Consider the following 17,963-nt stretch of genomic DNA (forward strand, 5'->3'; position numbering starts at 1 on the left):
TTTGTCCTTACCTGACAGTTTTAGGCTATTGTATGAGCCTTGAACCTAAACCCACTTGACCAAATACTTTATATTTCGGCTCTGGTTGGGTTGTATCGCCATTTCTTTTTCTTAACGTCCTTCTTGTGTTTTACTTTGCGCGGCAAACCAGGTTTGCCTTCTTTGTTCGCCGACCTTTGGCGGGCTTCTGTCCAGAAGCCCTCCTTTGGCGCCTGGGTGTCTAGGTGGGCTGAATGTGAGGGAGTGGTTTAGTCACCCCCTGCACAGGGTCTCCTTGGAAACCCAAGTCGCACTTTGTCTTGATTGGCTGAGGTGGTTGTCCAGGCCGGACAACCCCCTGCTGAGTGATTGACAGCAAGGCTGTGTGAATGGGGGATTTTGGCATAAAAGGCAGGACTCTTGGGCTGGAAGCCACTGGAGCTGCAAGGAACTGAAGAGAAGTGAAGAAGAAGGCGGCTGCTGCAACTCCTGAGTCCCGGTGAAGCCCTGCTGCAGTCCTGAGCTACCTACCCTTCAACGACAAGAGAAGATACGGTCCGGAGTCTTCTTCCCTTGAGCCTGGTGGGATCAACCAGCTCACATTCCATAGCCAGAGGATCCTCTTCTTGGTCGAAATCGCTGCACACAGCTGTAGTGGTCCGGACAGCCATCTGAAGATTATCTCCTGTTTTAAAGGAGCGCATCTTTTATTCACTGTTGCTTTGCTGCTGCTGGCCTCATCCCTGGGTAGTGCAGATCGCTCCACCTTCTTGTCCCCACGACTGAAGCTTCAGGAACCGTGAGTCTGCAGGAACTACCAGGAACAACTGCCGTGGCACCAGCTTTTCTTCATACGAATAAGGTACTGTGTCCGACTTCAAGGAACTAGGGTGAACCCTTTTCTCCTCACCAAAGTCCTTATCTTCCTTCCCTCTTATAACTTTTGCCTCCCCTTTTGACAATATCTAAGTACTCCTGGCAATCTCGAATCGTGAACTGTTCTAACCTTGTGATCCTCGACAACAGGACCCCTATCCCATTGACACTGGTGCAGTCCTATTGACTTTTATCTACGTTTTAGACAGTGTCTCTTGATTCTATCTGCCTTGACAAAAGTATTGCCTAGGGTTTTGGTCCCCAACTTTCTTGTGTTAATTCATGTGCTAAGTGTGTTTGACTAGGGTAAAATTTATTCTCGCGGGTACGCTTCTCGTTCGTAAGACCGAACTGCCATTACTGTCAAAAAGTGATTGCGTAACAACCCCCAGTAACGTCTTTGTTTCACAACACTGGTCTGTCAAATCCAAAGGTACTTACCTTGAATTGTTCTGCACAAGGGGAAGTGGTTGTGTGTAGTGTATTTGAAGTGTGGTTTTAATTTAATATAAGTGAAGTGTTTTGTGAACAGATGGTCAAAAATAAATGTACTCATATTTTTCTACCTGAAACCTTGAGTCAGTGTTTGCTTGAGTCACAGTAATTGTGGTCCCTGTGTGTAATCTCTGCTACTGCTCATATACCCTTGAGATAAGCCTGGCTGATCAGTCACTGCTACCACTCTAACTGTGTTGTACAGGCGTGTACCAAAGGTGAAAATGTACTACCACCTGAAGTCTTAATCTTGTGTAGTGGTCCCTAAGGGCACAGCCTAGGATTCTGCCTAACACTGATAGACATGACACCCTCAAAATGCGTCTACTCGGAAGCCAGCCCTGGATGAGCATGAGCTGCTCCAGGACAATGAGGAGAAAAGAGACCTCTTGTTTTGCCCTCCAATACTCAATGCAACCATGAAGGATTCCTTCCTCTTCGCTCTTTCCTTGAGCCTGTGATTACGCAGAAAAGTCGGGAACGGAATCTGGGGCCATCTTTGAGCATAAGAACCTCCGAACCCCTCAGACCAAAGCCATCTCTTAGATAATTATGCATCTTACTCCACCTCAGTCCCACACACCTCAGACAGGTGGCCTCTGCCTTTGCCATTCACTTATGGCTCAATTGCATTCATTTATTCATTCTCAAGCTCCACAGAAAATCTCTGACACAGCACCAAAAACCCAGACTGGGGCGGAACGTCTGTTACCTGGAATTGCTAAAAGGTGGCCTATCTCTGAAGGGTTCTGTGAATCCCACTGGCCAGTAGGGAGCCGGGTCCAATATTAGACATTTCAGCCTGATTACCAGCGTTCCGGTAGAAGGCCTGGTGTGTTGTTGACCTTCTACCTGGACCTGGCATGGGAGGGCGGGGTGCCAGTGGTACATGTGTGAAGTCCAGGAGATACATTCTGTTTAGGAATCGGGCAATTTGATCGGAATGCCCTTTGATGGCATGGATGGCTCCTGGGGTGCAATGTGAGCAGAGGCATGGCGGTCACATAAAACCCGGCCAAGCGCCTGTGAATATGTGGGCTGGGACATGCAATGTGTTGCCGTGTACTGGAGTGTAGGACAGACACAGACTTGAGCAGAGGAGCTGTGGCTGTGAGTATGCTTCACTTCCTAGCCCCCCCCTCCATGAGCTGCAGAACTTCAATGGTGCTGTCCTGTCCAGGTGTTACATCGTCAGGTTCTGGGTGTCCCTCTGTGCCCATGTGGACTGCCTGACCCTGGGCGGCCTCTGCATTCTCCCCCTGGCCTGTAGGACTCCATGTTGTAGCTTCATATGACACAGCCCTAAAAAGTATGCGCCTCTCTCAAATGTGGACTGTCAGGGTTATCTGTGTGGCGCATGCTTTGGGGTAGCCTTTTCTAGGCTTTTGGGGTGACGCAATGCAGTCGGGTGTTATTTACCCTCATTTGGCACTCATTATAGACTCTGAATAATGTGGTAACACCGGAATCCTCGGCTCTTATTGGCAGCCTGAGGATGAAACAAACTCCCTGCCCACTAACAAGACATGGGACGCTCTGAACACCGGCTTCCAGCCATTTTGTTTGACAGTGTGCTATAGAAATTTAGCACACACATAGATATGCTAAACCATATTTTTGAAATGTGCCTCGGTTTGCTACAAGAGAAAGAAAAAAGGTGAGATATTGGGTTTCTCACCTCCTTTTGCAAGAATGTTTTACTGGGGAAAGACCAATGAATAATCGCCCTCTCTAACGTGAGCGGGGGTTTAGATTCTATTAAAGGCACAGAGGCGAGTATGATGCATTAACTTCTTTACTACCAACAACCAGCAGCAAAATACAACAAACCTTTACTGTAAAAAAAAGAAAATTCTTTTTTAGTTAGAATCACATGAAATTGACATTTTGTTGGATGGCTGACCCCAGCCCAATATGGAGGAAGAACATCCCCTGCTATCCTCCAATAGGCTAACACTGACTCCTATTTGAGTCCTTTCCTCTATCATGACATTCTCTTCTACCGCTGTGAAACACCATCCGCCATCGAAAGGAAAATCCAAGCACTAACTGTAATTCATCCAGTAATAGAATCCAGGGGTCTCCGCATCATAGCACTGCCATCTGAACTTGTGGACGGTGTCCTCAAGCCAGACTCTTCACCCCGAAACTGCAACAAAAGAAAAACAAAACAGGGTGCTTGGGAGGGATAATACTCGCCTCTTGTCTTTAATAGAATCTAAACCCCCTCTCACGTTACTGATAATTTATTCCATGTCGAGACCAGAGGCGTCTAATTATGCAAGTTCAAAGCTCTTGCAATACATTACCTGCTACATGTTCAATACGTCTATGATAAAATGCTTTGAACATTGATTCTTTGGACCAATCAGCTGCTTTTAAGATATGTTCCAGTCTTCCTCCCAAATATGCAGATTTTGATTTGTATTTTTTTGGATTTTATTTATTTGTATAGCGCACCAGGCCCAGGGGCAACCGGGCGCATCACTTAGTTACAACATAAGAAAAACAGATAGAACCATAATTACAAAGTTTACAAGTATAATACAGAATTTACAGGTATAATAATACCAATGAGAGGACAAGCAGATTATATATACATGTACAAATTAAGCAGAGAACCCAGAGCTAAATGTCCTGGGCAGCCAGCCAGGTTTTCGTAAGGTGTTTGAATCTCGGGAATGAGGGTTCTGCTCTAAGCTCATTAGGAAGCGTGTTCCAGAGTTTAGCTGGCAGATAGGGAAGCTAATTCCACCTTATCTTTGGCGATTGAAGCGTGGAACCTCAAGGCAATTTAGATGAGCCATTCTGCGGGGTCTAATGGAGTTGTGGAGGGCAAATCGGTTGGCCAGGTAGCAGGGAGCTTGGTCATGAAGGCATTTGGGGATAAGAGCCAGGGTTTTCAGGGAGATACGGTGTGGGACTGAGAGCCAGCGAATATTGCGTCTGGTGTCGGATATGTGTTGGCGCCTGGGAATGTTGAGGGCAGCTCTAATCGCATTGTTTTGGACAATTTGCAACTTGTTTAGGTTGCAGCAATTGGTGCCTAGGTACAGTGCATTGCACTAATCAATCTTGGATAATACAAGAGTCCTAGCCAGGGTGACACAATTGGTTGCAGAGAGGAAAGTGCGACAAGCTGTAATAAGCTTGCAGGTATATGCCGCTGCGGAAGAGAATGAGTTAGTTTGTCTGGTCAGGGATAGGGTCGAGTCAATGTAGATCCCTAGGGTTTTTGTGTCCTTGGCGGTTGGGATAATATTCCCATCGATGATGAAGGACTTGAACGCAGGGTCGAGTTTGGTAAGTTTTTGTGGCGAACCAAGAATAAGGAGCTCAGTCTTTTCGTCATTAAGACAGAGTCCGTGTTGAGCCATCCACGCCTGGATGACCTGGTAGATGACATTGATAGCGAGGGAGTCAGCCGTGTAGTCACCTGAGATAGGGATTAGTATCTGGGTGTCGTCGGCGTAATTGGTGTAAGTGACACCCAGATAGTCCAAGATATCAAAGAGAGGTTTGGTGAACACGTTATACAACGTGGGAGAAACACAAGATCCTTGTGGCATGCCACAGGAGACGGGTGCAGGTGGGGCGGCTGCTAGTGGAGAGAACACGCACGCGCATAGATCTATTGTCTAAAAAGGAGCTAATCCAGGTTGTAGCTTTATTGGAGAAGTGTGCAGCTGATTTAAGGTGGTGGCAGAGGATTTCATGATTGACGAGATGAAAGGCCGCCGAGAGGTCCAAGAGGAGTAAGAGAGCAAGTTTGCCTTTGTCTTTTAGATCTTCAATCTGTGTTTTTAAATCTATGAGGGCAGTTTCAGTGCCGTGACGTGGCCGGAACCCAGATTGCCTAAATCCCAAGAGTGTGTTAGATTCAAGGTAATCTTGAATTTGTAGATATGCTGCACGGTCGAGGATTTTTAGTAAAAACGGGACCGTGGTGATTGGCCTGTAGTTGTGGGTATACTAGCGTCCAGGGTAGGTTTTTTTCAATAGGGGGATGACCCACGCATCCTTTAGATTGTCAGGTACGATCCCAGAGCTAAAGGAAGAGTTGATGAGCATAGTAATGAATGGCACTAGGTCATGCGCTGCTTCCTTGATTATAGCTGCCGGGCAGAGGTCGCCTTGGCTATTGGTCGGTTTAAGGCTGGTGATGATCTTTTCCACTTTGGAAATGGAGAGTGGAGAGAAGCTAAAAGGAGTGCCAGAGTCTGGGATGGGGTGGTTTAGGGTGGGCATAGGGTTGGGTTGTGGGTTGGATTGTAGGCTTGATTGTTTGTTATTGATTTTAATTTGGAGAGTGGCAATCTTGCCGAGGAGAGCCTCTTGGATTTTGGTAGACCAAGTGCTATCTTTGATGCAAGTGTCTGGTGCAGTGACAGGGGTTTCAAGTTCTTTTAGGATTCTAAACAATTCTTTGATGTTGGATTTGGCTTGTTCGATACGTTTATTGTAAGTGTCTTTTTTAGCCTGGAATATGGCTTCCTTGTAGTTAAGGGTGGCCAGGAGGAGGCACGATTTGTTGGCTGCGGACTGGTTGCTTTTCCAATGTCATTCCGCAATTCGTTTTTCTTTGCGCAGGATTCTGAGCTGGGGCGTGAACCAAGAGTCCAGGTGGGCTCGAGGTTTGGGTTTTCTCAGTTTGGATGGGGCGATGATATCTAAGGCTTTTTGCATAGCGAGGTTAAAGGTGTCAACCATAGCAGTAGGGTCGGAGCATGAGCGAACCTGGTCATTGAGAGCCCGGAGGAGGAGGGGGAGGAGTCTGTCGCAAGTGATGTCACGTTTTTTGCAGGTGGCAGTAGCCGGTGCAATGGTAGGAGAGAGGCTGGCAGGTTTGGACTGAATGTTAAACGTGATTAAGTTGTGGTCGGTCCATGCATACTGTTGGTTAGAGATGATATGGATAGGACAATTGTGGGAGGCTAGCCAGTCGAGGGTTCTGCCCTTAACGTGGGTAGGTTGGTTGATAAGCTGTATGAATCCTGCATTCATAAGTATATTATCAATAGTCATGGCAGCATTGTCGTTGGGATCCATGAGGCCCAGGTTAAAGTCCCCTAATATCGAGGCTTGGGATTTGGTTTTGGTGTTATGAGTGATGATGTTGGAGAGGTCATCAGCGAAGGTGTATAGCGGCCCAGGTGGCCGGTAAAGTAGACGGAAGGTGATGGAGTGGTTAGGGGTGATGGCTAGTTTGGCAGTCAGTGCTTCTATAAAGGAAAAGTGATGCGCAGAGGAGAGGTGGAAGTTTAGAGCATTTTTATGGATGATGGCAATGCCACCACCTTTGGACTGGTTAGAGTTACGATCGTGTCTGATAATGTTGTAACCTGGAGGGATGGCAAGGGAGAGTAGTGGGCCAGAGGCTGCGTGAAGCCAAGTTTCGGTGATAGCCATAAAGTCGAGATCGAGGGTAAGAATAAGGTCAGCCACTTCTAGAGCATGAGCCGTGAGTGATCTGACATTGATTAATGCACCCTTAATATTGCTAGTTTTAGGGAGGTTGGGGTGAGGTGATGATGGGTTTTTCAAGTGTGTGGATGCGGTGGAGGTCAGAGGCTGTTTGTTAAGATGCACAGAGTGATGGGAGGCGTGCGTGAGTCGCGAGCCAAGTCTGGCATTTCTCAGGGTGATGGAACATGTTATGTTTGGTGAAGGTCTGGAAGCAAAGTGTTGGAGCCATAAGGCTGGTTTGTTGAGGTAAGGGTTGGTGTGGTGAGCAATGGACGGCATAGTCATGGTGTTGTGAAGATTGGGGTAGTGGAGGGAGGCGGTGGTGTAATTGGGTACTGTCCCACCGGTGTGCCATGTGAGGTAGAGTAGGATGGGCAGTATTCTTGCAAATAGAGTAGTGAGGGTGGAGGGCATGTTGGCCTAATACCTAGATACCTAGATTCGATTTTAGCAGAGGGAGCCAAAAAGGCAGTCGATTAAAATGCAGAGAGGCACAAGTTCAAATGCATTAGTAACGAACACATAAATGTGATTTGTCTATGAGGAGAGGGGATAGTAGAGATGTCTACCAGAATGTAGAGTACATAGGTCCGACTAAAGGTGGCGCGCTGTTGCAAATGTTTTGAGCAACCTTAACGTCCAATGCAGTGGCTGGGACACATAGCAGGTGCCGGTAAGGTAATAAAGGGAGCAGATTGAGTGGACAAGGTAAGGGGCGCAGGTGGAGTAGGTAAGACAAATATGGATTACTCACAACCTCATAAGAAACGAGCAGGGGGTATGGCCCTGGGCTCTGGTCATCTCAGGACAGTCTCTGGACAGTTGTTGACCTTGCCCTCAGGGCCTTTCCCGGAAGGGCTGGCTTGCGCCTCCCGGCGACTGATGGATGGAGAAGTAGGGTGAGCCAATCATCCGGCTTCTCAGGTCAGGTGAAGGAAGCACAGAGGAGGGGAGGCTTCAGAAGGCATGGGCGGCCATCTTGGAATGGATTCAGCCTCGTGTGCTGTAATGGTGGTCAAGTGGTTGAGGCTCAGTCAGAAGGACAGCCACAACTTTACAAAATTTGCAATGTGCAGCAAACGCAAGCATTTGAATTGTCGTGCACAAACAATCCAAGAATCGATTTTAAATGGTTACCGCGCCTGACGCGCTAAGAATAACCCAGAGAGTCACAATTGCTAGGGCTAGGTGACATACCTTGGTGCATGCCATCGCTCTCCTTACTGAATGTGCCCAAAACACTGAAATATCAATGCCTGCCTGTTTCATAACCCATCCCATCCATCTAGCTAAGGTGGCCGGGACACAGCGCTGTGAGGCTTACAGCAAGAAATAAACAGCTGACAGGTATACGGAGCTCTAACCATATCTGTTATTTCTTCAAAATATTTCAAACATTGCACCACGAACAGTTTATAATCCTAAGAAACTGACACACATTTCGGCCCTTATTCACAGAGCGTTTGTCCAATGGGGTTCTGCCATTAGCCTACAACTGGCGTCAAAGGAGGGGAAGAAAGGCGCAGCCACAGGCGTTGCTGGTGGTCCTTTGGTTGTAGCCCCAGAAAGAAGCGTAGGGGCTAGAGCCAAAAGGCTATCTAGCCCCGAGTCCCAACAGTCCCGACATTAGCCTAATCCCCGAACTTTTCCAGACCTATCAACACCCCTGGGAGCAGCATTACATACTCTCTCATTGCGCCCCACGCAGTACCTGTGTTCTCCAGCAAATACGCACAGTGTGGAAATATCTGCTACCTGAGTCCACGTGGGACGAGCAGCACCGAAAACAGTGCTCATGCATCCTCATCTGGCCATCTACACTGACCACACTGCCCCCCTCAATGCATGCCTCATCAAAAAAAAAATAGAAGGACAGTGACTTTTTGGGTGCCTGGCCTAGAGCAGTGACTTCTTGGGTGCCTGGCCTAGAGCAGTGAATTCTATGATGCCTGGCCTAGAGCAGTGACTTCTATGATGCCTGGCCTAGGGCAATGAGTGACCAACCCGTGCAGCTGCTACACGACAAGAGTGTTTACCTGCACACCATACTTCCCAGGCAAGAACTCTAATGACTAAACACTTAGCGGTACCCCACTAAGTTACACCTCACTATAATGGATAGTAATGACCAGAGTGATGGGGACGGGGTGTCCTCATCCTCAGCCACATGGAGCGCTACTACTCCAGTCACAAGACCACCTCCCACTGCTGACACCATGCCGTGCCCTGTTTAACACACAATCCTATCCCAGAGCGGTTTCTGGAGCCCCAGTGATGAAACCTGATATTTCACAGCTAAGGATTCTAGAAATAGGATGAGTGCATGAACTGGCCACTCAGAGGGCCACTCACATTAAATAGGCAATGAAAGCGATGCAGGTGGGTGATGGGCACACCGTAAGAGCTTGCTCAGTTATGAGAGAACAAGGAAGTGGAGGTAAACGACAGAAGCCTCAGCTAACATAGCCTACTGAACGAAATAGCAACATATGGGAACCCTGTGGCAGATCATTGCCTCATAACCAAAATTGCCAAGCCACAAGTCAATATTGTGAATAATGTGGTAAACTGAACCCCTTCGCAAAAGTGTGCAGAGGAATGTGGCTGGACCATGCCCAACCTGGCAGGACTCAACCCAACAGATCTAGAACAGCCTGTGTGGTGACTGTCACCAAAGAAGGACCAACACGACTTGCAACGCCCAACACTGAAGATGATGTTGAAGGCTTCTTCTTTGTCTCAGCGAAATGCCGTAGTTCAAATGGCAAACGCCAACAACCCTGCAGTGCCGCACCAGTGCCAGTACTCATAAACAAAGGGGCCTAAGTCAACATGATGCCAATGTCCCAGTTCAATCTACTTAACCCCCTGCAAAAAGTGGCTGCTCCAAGGATCCAAATCTTCACTTATAGGACTACATCTGCGCTCACTATGGATGGGGCGTTCCACTCAAGCGTCACTCACAATCATTTGTCTGTGCCGGCCACGTTCTACAACACGCCTGAAGAGGAGGAGACTCTGCACAGCTGTGAAACAGCAGAGGAACTAGAACTGGTCCATTTTGCCGTGAGTATAGACCAAGAACACTTTTAGACCCTTCATCGCATCTACACCAACGTATTTGATGGAATAGGACGCTTGAAGGGGCAACAGATGAATCTGGTAATAGACCCCAAGGAGCAGCCAGTCAAGTTGCTCCTCTGCAAAATCCCATTCCACTGAGATGCAAGGTGGTAATGGAACTTAATGAACTTGAGGAGGTCAACATCATCGAAAGGGTAACAGGCCCGACTCCACGGGTGGCGCCTGTTGTGGCTGCCCAGAAACCCAAGCAGCCCAATGAAGTTCACATTTGTGTAGACATGTGACTACCGAATCGAGTTATGAAGCATGAGCGACACATGACACCCAAGCTTGACAATGTCCTGGTTGACCTACAAGGCTCAAGTGTATTTTCCACCGTCAAACTAAAAGCTGAATACTACCAGGTTCCCCTACACGAGGACCCCCAACAGATCACAATGTACTTGGCACATGTGGGCCTTTTTCGGTACAAAAGGCTCTGCTTCATGATCTAATCAGCAGCAAAGGTGTTCCGGCGCAGCATCAGAGGGGTGCTGAAAGGACTTCCCGGGGTCGTAAATGTCAGTGACAACATTCTGGTATACTGTATGTCAGAGCGATAGCATTTGTTATGGCTGTCAGCTGTCTTCAGAGACTCCAGCAACACAAGCTCAATCACCCGAAATGCAAATTCATGTGGCGCAAAGTAGAATTCTTTGGCTTCATAGTCCAGGATACTGAAATATCAGTTCATCCTCAAAAGGTTAGTGGCAGCCAAACAGCGCTGTGGCCTCTTCGCCCTCAGAGGTGAGAAGGTTCTTGGGCGTGGTAAACTACTGTGGGTGGTTCATTCAGAATCTGGCCTCTTCGCCCTCAGAGGTGAGAAGGTTCTTGGGCGTGGTGAATGTTAGGCAGAATTATATGCAGTGCCCTTTGGGACCACCACCCACAATTAGGACTACAAGTGACAGTACAAATTCACCTTTGGTACAAGTCTGTACTACACAGTAAAAGTGGTAGCGATGGCTGAGCAGCCAGACTTATCTCAAGAGCAAGTGAGCAATATCAAATAGTTACACAAAGGACAGCAATTACTATGGTTCAGGCGAACACTGACTCAAGGTTTTCAAGTAAAAGAATATATATTTATTTCACTCTTCAGTTGTATAACATTACACTATTATAAGCAGTCTAAAAATCACTCTCTTAATACACCAGACCACTTCCCTTAAATTCCAGACAAGTTAAGCTCACAAAATGAAGTGGGAGCAGAATGGCTCTCCAGCAATTTAAAAGGGAGGGAAAGACAAAAGTTAACAGAAATGAATCCACACCAACAGGTAAGTACTCAGGGCAAGCGAACAAGAGAGACTACAATGATAAAATCAGGTAGAAAAGGCTTAGGGCCAAAGTCAATGGTTCAAAAGTCTTTTGCTCAAGATAATATAGTTCAGTGTAGTTCACGGTAAAGTTTGTGGCACGGTTTCCGGATGAGGTTGGTTGATAGAAAAGTTAGTTCAAAGAGAAGAGAAGGACAAGCCCTCGGATTGGAGAAAAATTTCAAACACTTTCACCGCGGCTGAACAAAACGAACAACCGGATTTGCACAGTACCTTAAAACGGAGAGGGGGCTGTAGCTGAGGCAGACGTTCCTGGTAGTTCCTGCAGACTCACGGTTCCTGAAGCGACTGTCGGACTGATCAGAAGTAGGAAGACTGGAGGGTCCTGCACTTCCCAGGGAAGAAACCAGCAGCAGAGCAAAGCAACAAATAAAAGGTGCGCTCCTTAAAACCCAAGCAGGGTCCGCCCTTCCTGGCTATCCGGCCCACTGTAGCTCTGTACGGTGAATTCGACCAGAGGAGGGGTCCTGGCTTGTAGTTTGGGTGAACTGGTTGGTCCCACCAGCTCAAGGGAAGAAGTTTCCTGGAGGATCTTCTCTGTCATCGGATTTGGAGATTCGGAACCTGCAGCTGGGCTTCATCCGGGCGGTTCAGTCATTGTAGTGGTCCTCTTCTTCCAGTTCCTCATTGGTTCTTTCGTTCCAGTGGCGACTATGCTCTTCCAGTCCCAGAGACCTGCTTTTTATGCAGTTTTCCCCCATTCATACAGCCTAGCTGTCAATCACACAGCAGGGTGGCTGGCCTGGCAAGGCCAGTCCCCTTAGCCAATCAGACAGGAGTGCAACTTGGGTTACCAAGGGAACCCGTGGCAGGGGTCCTAAAACCCCTCCCTCACATCCTGCCGAGCCAGACTCTCAGGCGCCTAAAGGAGGGCTTCTGTGTGGAAGCCTGCAAAAAAGCGATGAACAAAGGGACCAAACCTGGTTTGGCATGCAGAGTAAAACACGAGAAAAACTTTAACAAAAAGAAATGGCGAATAAACCCGGCCGGAGCCAAAATAAAATGTATTTGGTCAAGCAGGTTTATGTTCTAGGCTAATGTAATAGCCTAAAACATTACCACGTTTATATAAGATAATCGCGGTAGAAAAGTTAGGGAAGATACCACTGCCGTCAAGTCTTAATGTAAAGGGAGCAAAACATTGCCCAAGAGGCACAGACAAAAAGGGATAAGAATTAACCCTCTCCAATACTCCATGGAAGATGGGGTGTACTGGGTCTGTGGTTTAAAGTGACAAAGGTAAAGTTAATGGCAACTTTACCCTTTTCTGGGGGACTGTAGTTAGCCCCAGAAAATGGAGTCGGTGGGAAGTCTAAAAGACAACCCTGTGTCACTGCACTGAAGGTGCTGTGTAACACACATGAAAAATATGGTGCCCTGGAGTAGGCGAGGCTCCGGTGCCCAAGATCACACAAAAAGTAGAAATACACATAGCAAAACACATGTAAGAGTGGGAAAAAAGGCTCACACTCTTACCAGGTGAAAAGAATAAATCCTAGAAATCCAGCAAAGCTGCTGAGGGACTCAGTAGGTAAGGGAAATCACCCATTTATGAGAATTCTCCCTAACACTCGCCCCCCCCCCTAGACTAAGGGACAGGAGGATTTAATCCACTCCTGGATGAATCTCTACCTCTAGTTGGTTAGAAACATCCTAGAGAGAGCATCAGCATTTTGGTGGTTACATCCTGACCTGTGCTCAATTCCGACAATTGCAGGAGGGCTAAAGTGGAGGAATGCTCCACTTTACCTCCAAACCTCATAGTGCGATGGTGTAGTATTGCAGCAGCAAAGTGGCGGTAATGGAAACACCACCACTTTACTACAGTTTTACCACACTGTCAGACATGGTATTAGGCCCTATGACTTTGTTGAGCAACTATCCCTCCGAACGGTGCCTGCTACCAATATAAGGAACAGCTGGAAGAAATGACTGTTACTCTCCCACTCGACACACATCCAGCACTCAGGCAACCCCATGGCAAACCACTATTCCTCCCGGAATGGTGCCACTCTTCCATTGGGCGTCGCCTTTGTAATTAATGAAGCACTAATCCTATACTCTCAGGTCAACCTTCGCTTCTTTCTGCAATCTGGAGAAACAAAGCTTGTGCCTTAATCCAAGCCCTCGTGTGGGCGTGCTTCCTGAACCACTGTGGCCAGCTTGATCTCTGGCAAAGAAAAGCAGCTGGTCGCTCCTTCTCCTTAATCCTGTCCTAACCCGACTCCCGATGGTCATCTTCTTTTGGGAACTACACGTCAGACCGGAGCATGTTTCCTCACCCTCCTGCCCCACAAACTGGAAATGACCTAGATATTCTAAGACCCCTTGGAGTCCATTCTCCTGTTCACAGCGCATTTCCAGGGACCAAAACGCTCAAACAGGGCACAAGAAATCGCACAGCCCATTGGAAACAGCGGTGACATGCAAAGCCCATTGTGTTTGTCCATTCGTATCTTAGAGTTTTTAGAGGCATGTGCAGTGGATTTTTAGTGTATATTTTTTATTTTGCTATGTCATGATCTTATTTGTATACAATGTCAAATTCTGATGAATTTTAGTGCTGTATGATTGCTTTGTGTTAAAAGTACATTTTGTACTGTAAGACACAATAAAATAAATACATGAGTGGGTAACTCTTTTGAAGTACTATGCGATGAATACAGTGATATCATCCCTCCCTCTCTGGGGAAAGCATATAACCACCATTACAATGTCTCTGGCTCCTAACCTTCTGATTCATTCCAACTGGAAGCAGCTGAGAAGATGACGTTATTTCTGCGAGTGGTGCCTTAAATCCTTTCTCTCCCAGCATCCCCTCGCCACGTCAGAGAGGCCTAGGATGCTGCACATTCGTCCATCTCTACGTGGTGACTCAGCAAGTTTCCTTCTGGCAATGGCAGGTGGCGTAAGTGGCAGCAGATGAGTGCCTCCCATGAGCAGGCGTGAGGGCACAAGTGCAGCGATGGAGCCAAAACCAACCACGGTGGGATTGGAGGGGAGGGTGGTCTCTCGCCAATATTGTGTTAATCCGGTAAAATTGACAGCACACCTTAGGTAAAATGTCACGCAGTCGGTTTTGAGAGTAATACATGAGAAAAACAGGTGTATGTCACCAACAGTGCACAGGAGCATTTTCTAACTCACTTTCATATGGCTTTCACCCCCGCTGTGGGGACCGGACATGGCCTTTAAGGGCCCATCAACCTGAGGGCTGTAGGCCGCTGAAGGCCATGTCCGACCTCACAGCAGGGGTGAAAGCCATTCACACCCCAGGTTTTATTTTTTCCCTTGGGGTATTGGCGTCGCTTGCCAGTACGGCCATGTAAAAACACTCATCATGCTGGCTTTACCCTCAGCACCAGTGAATAATGTAATTCCACAGTAAGAAAACATGTTCTGGCAGGAGCAGCAGAAAAGGACCTTCTGCACACACACAGTCATACACTGTCACTCTCCCATTCACTCCCACATCCATACAACATTCACTCTCCCATTCACCCCTACATCCATACAACATTCACTCTCCCATTCACTCCCACATCCATACAACATTCACTCTCCGATTCACTCCCACATCCATACAACATTCACTCTCCCATTCACCCCTACATCCATACAACATTCACTCTCCCATTCACTCCCACATCCATACAACATTCACTCTCCGATCCACTCCCACATCCATACAACATTCACTCTCTCATTCACCCCTACATCCATACAACATTCACTCTCCCATTCACTCCCACATCCATACAACATTCACTCTCCGATTCACTCCCACATCCATACAACATTCACTCTCCCATTCACCCCTACATCCATACAACATTCACTCTCCCATTCACCCCCACATCCATACAACATTCACTCTCCCATTCACTCCCACATCCATACAACATTCACTCTCCCATTCACTCCCACATCCATACAACATTCACTCTCCCATTCACTCCTACATCCATACAACATTCACTCTCCCATTCACTCCCACATCCATACAACATTCACTCTCCCACATCCATACAACATTCACTCTCTCATTCACCCCTACATCCATACAACATTCACTCTCCCATTCACTCCTACATCCATACAACATTCACTCTCCCATTCACTCCTACATCCATACAACATTCACTCTCCCATTCACTCCCACATCCATACAACATTCACTCTCCCATTCACCCCTACATCCATACAACATTCACTCTCCAATTCACTCCTACATCCATACAACATTCACTCTCTCATTCACCCCTACATCCATACAACATTCACTCTCCCATTCACCCCTACATCCATACAACATTCACTCTCCCATTCACTCCCACATCCATACAACATTCACTCTCCCATTCACTCCCACATCCATACAACATTCACTCTCCCATTCACTCCCACATCCATACAACATTCACTCTCCCATTCACTCCCACATCCATACAAGATTCACTCTCCCATTCACCCCCACATCCATACAACATTCACTCTCCCATTCACTCCCACATCCATACAACATTCACTCTCCCATTCACCCCCACATCCATACAACATTCACTCTCTCATTCACCCCTACATCCATACAACATTCACGCTCCCATTCACTCCCACATCCATACAACATTTACTCTCTCATTCACCCCTACATCCATACAACATTCACTCTCCCATTCACTCCTACATCCATACAACATTCACTCTCTCATTCACCCCTACATCCATACAACATTCACTCTCCCATTCACTCCCACATCCAGACAACATTCACTCTCCCATTCACGCCCACATCCATACAACATTCACTCTCCCATTCACGCCCACATCCAGACAACATTCACTCTCCCATTCACCCCTACATCCATACAACATTCACTCTCCCATTCACTCCCACATCCATACAACATTCACTCTCCCATTCACTCCCACATCCATACAACATTCACTCTCTCATTCACCCCCACATCCATACAACATTCACTCTCCCATTCACTCCCACATCCATACAACATTCACTCTCTCATTCACCCCTACATCCATACAACATTCACTCTCACATTCACCCCTACATCCATACAACATTCACTCTCCCATTCACTCCCACATCCATACAACATTCACTCTCCCATTCACGCCCACATCCATGCAACTTTCACTCTCCCATTCACTCCCACATCCATACAACATTCACTCTCCCATTCACTCCCACATCCATACAACATTCACTCTCCCATTCACTCCCACATCCATACAACATTCACTCTCCCATTCACTCCCACATCCATACAACATTCACTCTCCCATTCACTCCCACATCCATACAACATTCACTCTCCCATTCACCCCTACATCCATACAACATTCACTCTCCCATTCACTCCCACATCCATACAACATTCACTCTCGCATTCACGCCCACATCCATACAACATTCACTCTCCCATTCACTCCCACATCCATACAACATTCACTCTCCCATTCACTCCCACATCCATACAACATTCACTCTCCCATTCACTCCCACATCCATACAACATTCACTCTCCCATTCACTCCCACATCCATACAACATTCACTCTCCCATTCACTCCCACATCCATACAACATTCATTCTCCCATTCACTCCCACATCCATACAACATTCACTCTCCCATTCACGCCCACATCCATACAACATTCACTCTCCCATTCACTCCCACATCCATACAACATTCACTCTCCCATTCACTCCCACATCCATACAACATTCACTCTCCCATTCACCCCTACATCCATACAACATTCACTCTCCCATTCACCCCTACATCCATACAACATTCACTCTCCCATTCACTCCCACATCCATACAACATTCACTCTCCCATTCACTCCCACATCCATACAACATTCACTCTCCCATTCACTTCCTACATCCATACAACATTCACTCTCCCATTCACCCCTACATCCATACAACATTCACTCTCCCATTCGCTCCCACATCCATACAACATTCACTCTCCCATTCACCCCTACATCCATACAACATTCACTCTCCCATTCACTCCATCATCCATACAACATTCACTCTCTCATTCACCCCTTCATCCATACAACATTCACTCTCCCATTTACCCCTACATCCATAAAACATGCACTCTCCCATTCACTCCCACATCCATACAACATTCACTCTCTCATTCACCCCTACATCCATACAACATTCACTCTCCCATTCACTCCCACATCCATACAGCATTCACTCTCTCATTCACCCCTACATCCATACGACATTCACTCTCCCATTCACTCCCACATCCATACAACATTCACTCTCCCATTCACTCCTACATCCATACGACATTCACTCTCCCATTCACCCCTACATCCATACAACATTCACTCCCACATCCATACAACATTCACTCTCCCATTCACCCTACATCCATACAACATTCACTCTCCCATTCACTCCTACATCCATACAACATTCACTCTCCCATTCACCCCTACAGCCATACAACATTCACTCTCCCATTCACTCCCACATCCATACAACATTCACTCTCCCATTCACTCCCACATCCATACAACATTCACTCTCCCATTCACCCCTACATCCATACAACATTCACTCTCCCATTCACTCCCACATCCATACAACATTCACTCTCCCATTCACCCCTACATCCATACAACATT

General features: G+C 47.2%; 1 protein-coding gene across 5 annotated transcripts in view; it reads left to right on the forward strand.

Annotated features, from left to right (window-relative positions):
* Positions 1 to 17,963, forward strand: part of LOC138525644 (Fc receptor-like protein 5) — an 800,717-nt gene that overhangs the window by 721,998 nt on the left and 60,756 nt on the right. The window lies entirely within an intron of this gene.

The sequence above is a fragment of the Ambystoma mexicanum genome, chromosome 7p (genome assembly GCF_040938575.1).
Source record: "Ambystoma mexicanum isolate Mex_15411 chromosome 7p, UKY_AmexF1_1, whole genome shotgun sequence".
NCBI lineage: Eukaryota > Metazoa > Chordata > Amphibia > Caudata > Ambystomatidae > Ambystoma > Ambystoma mexicanum.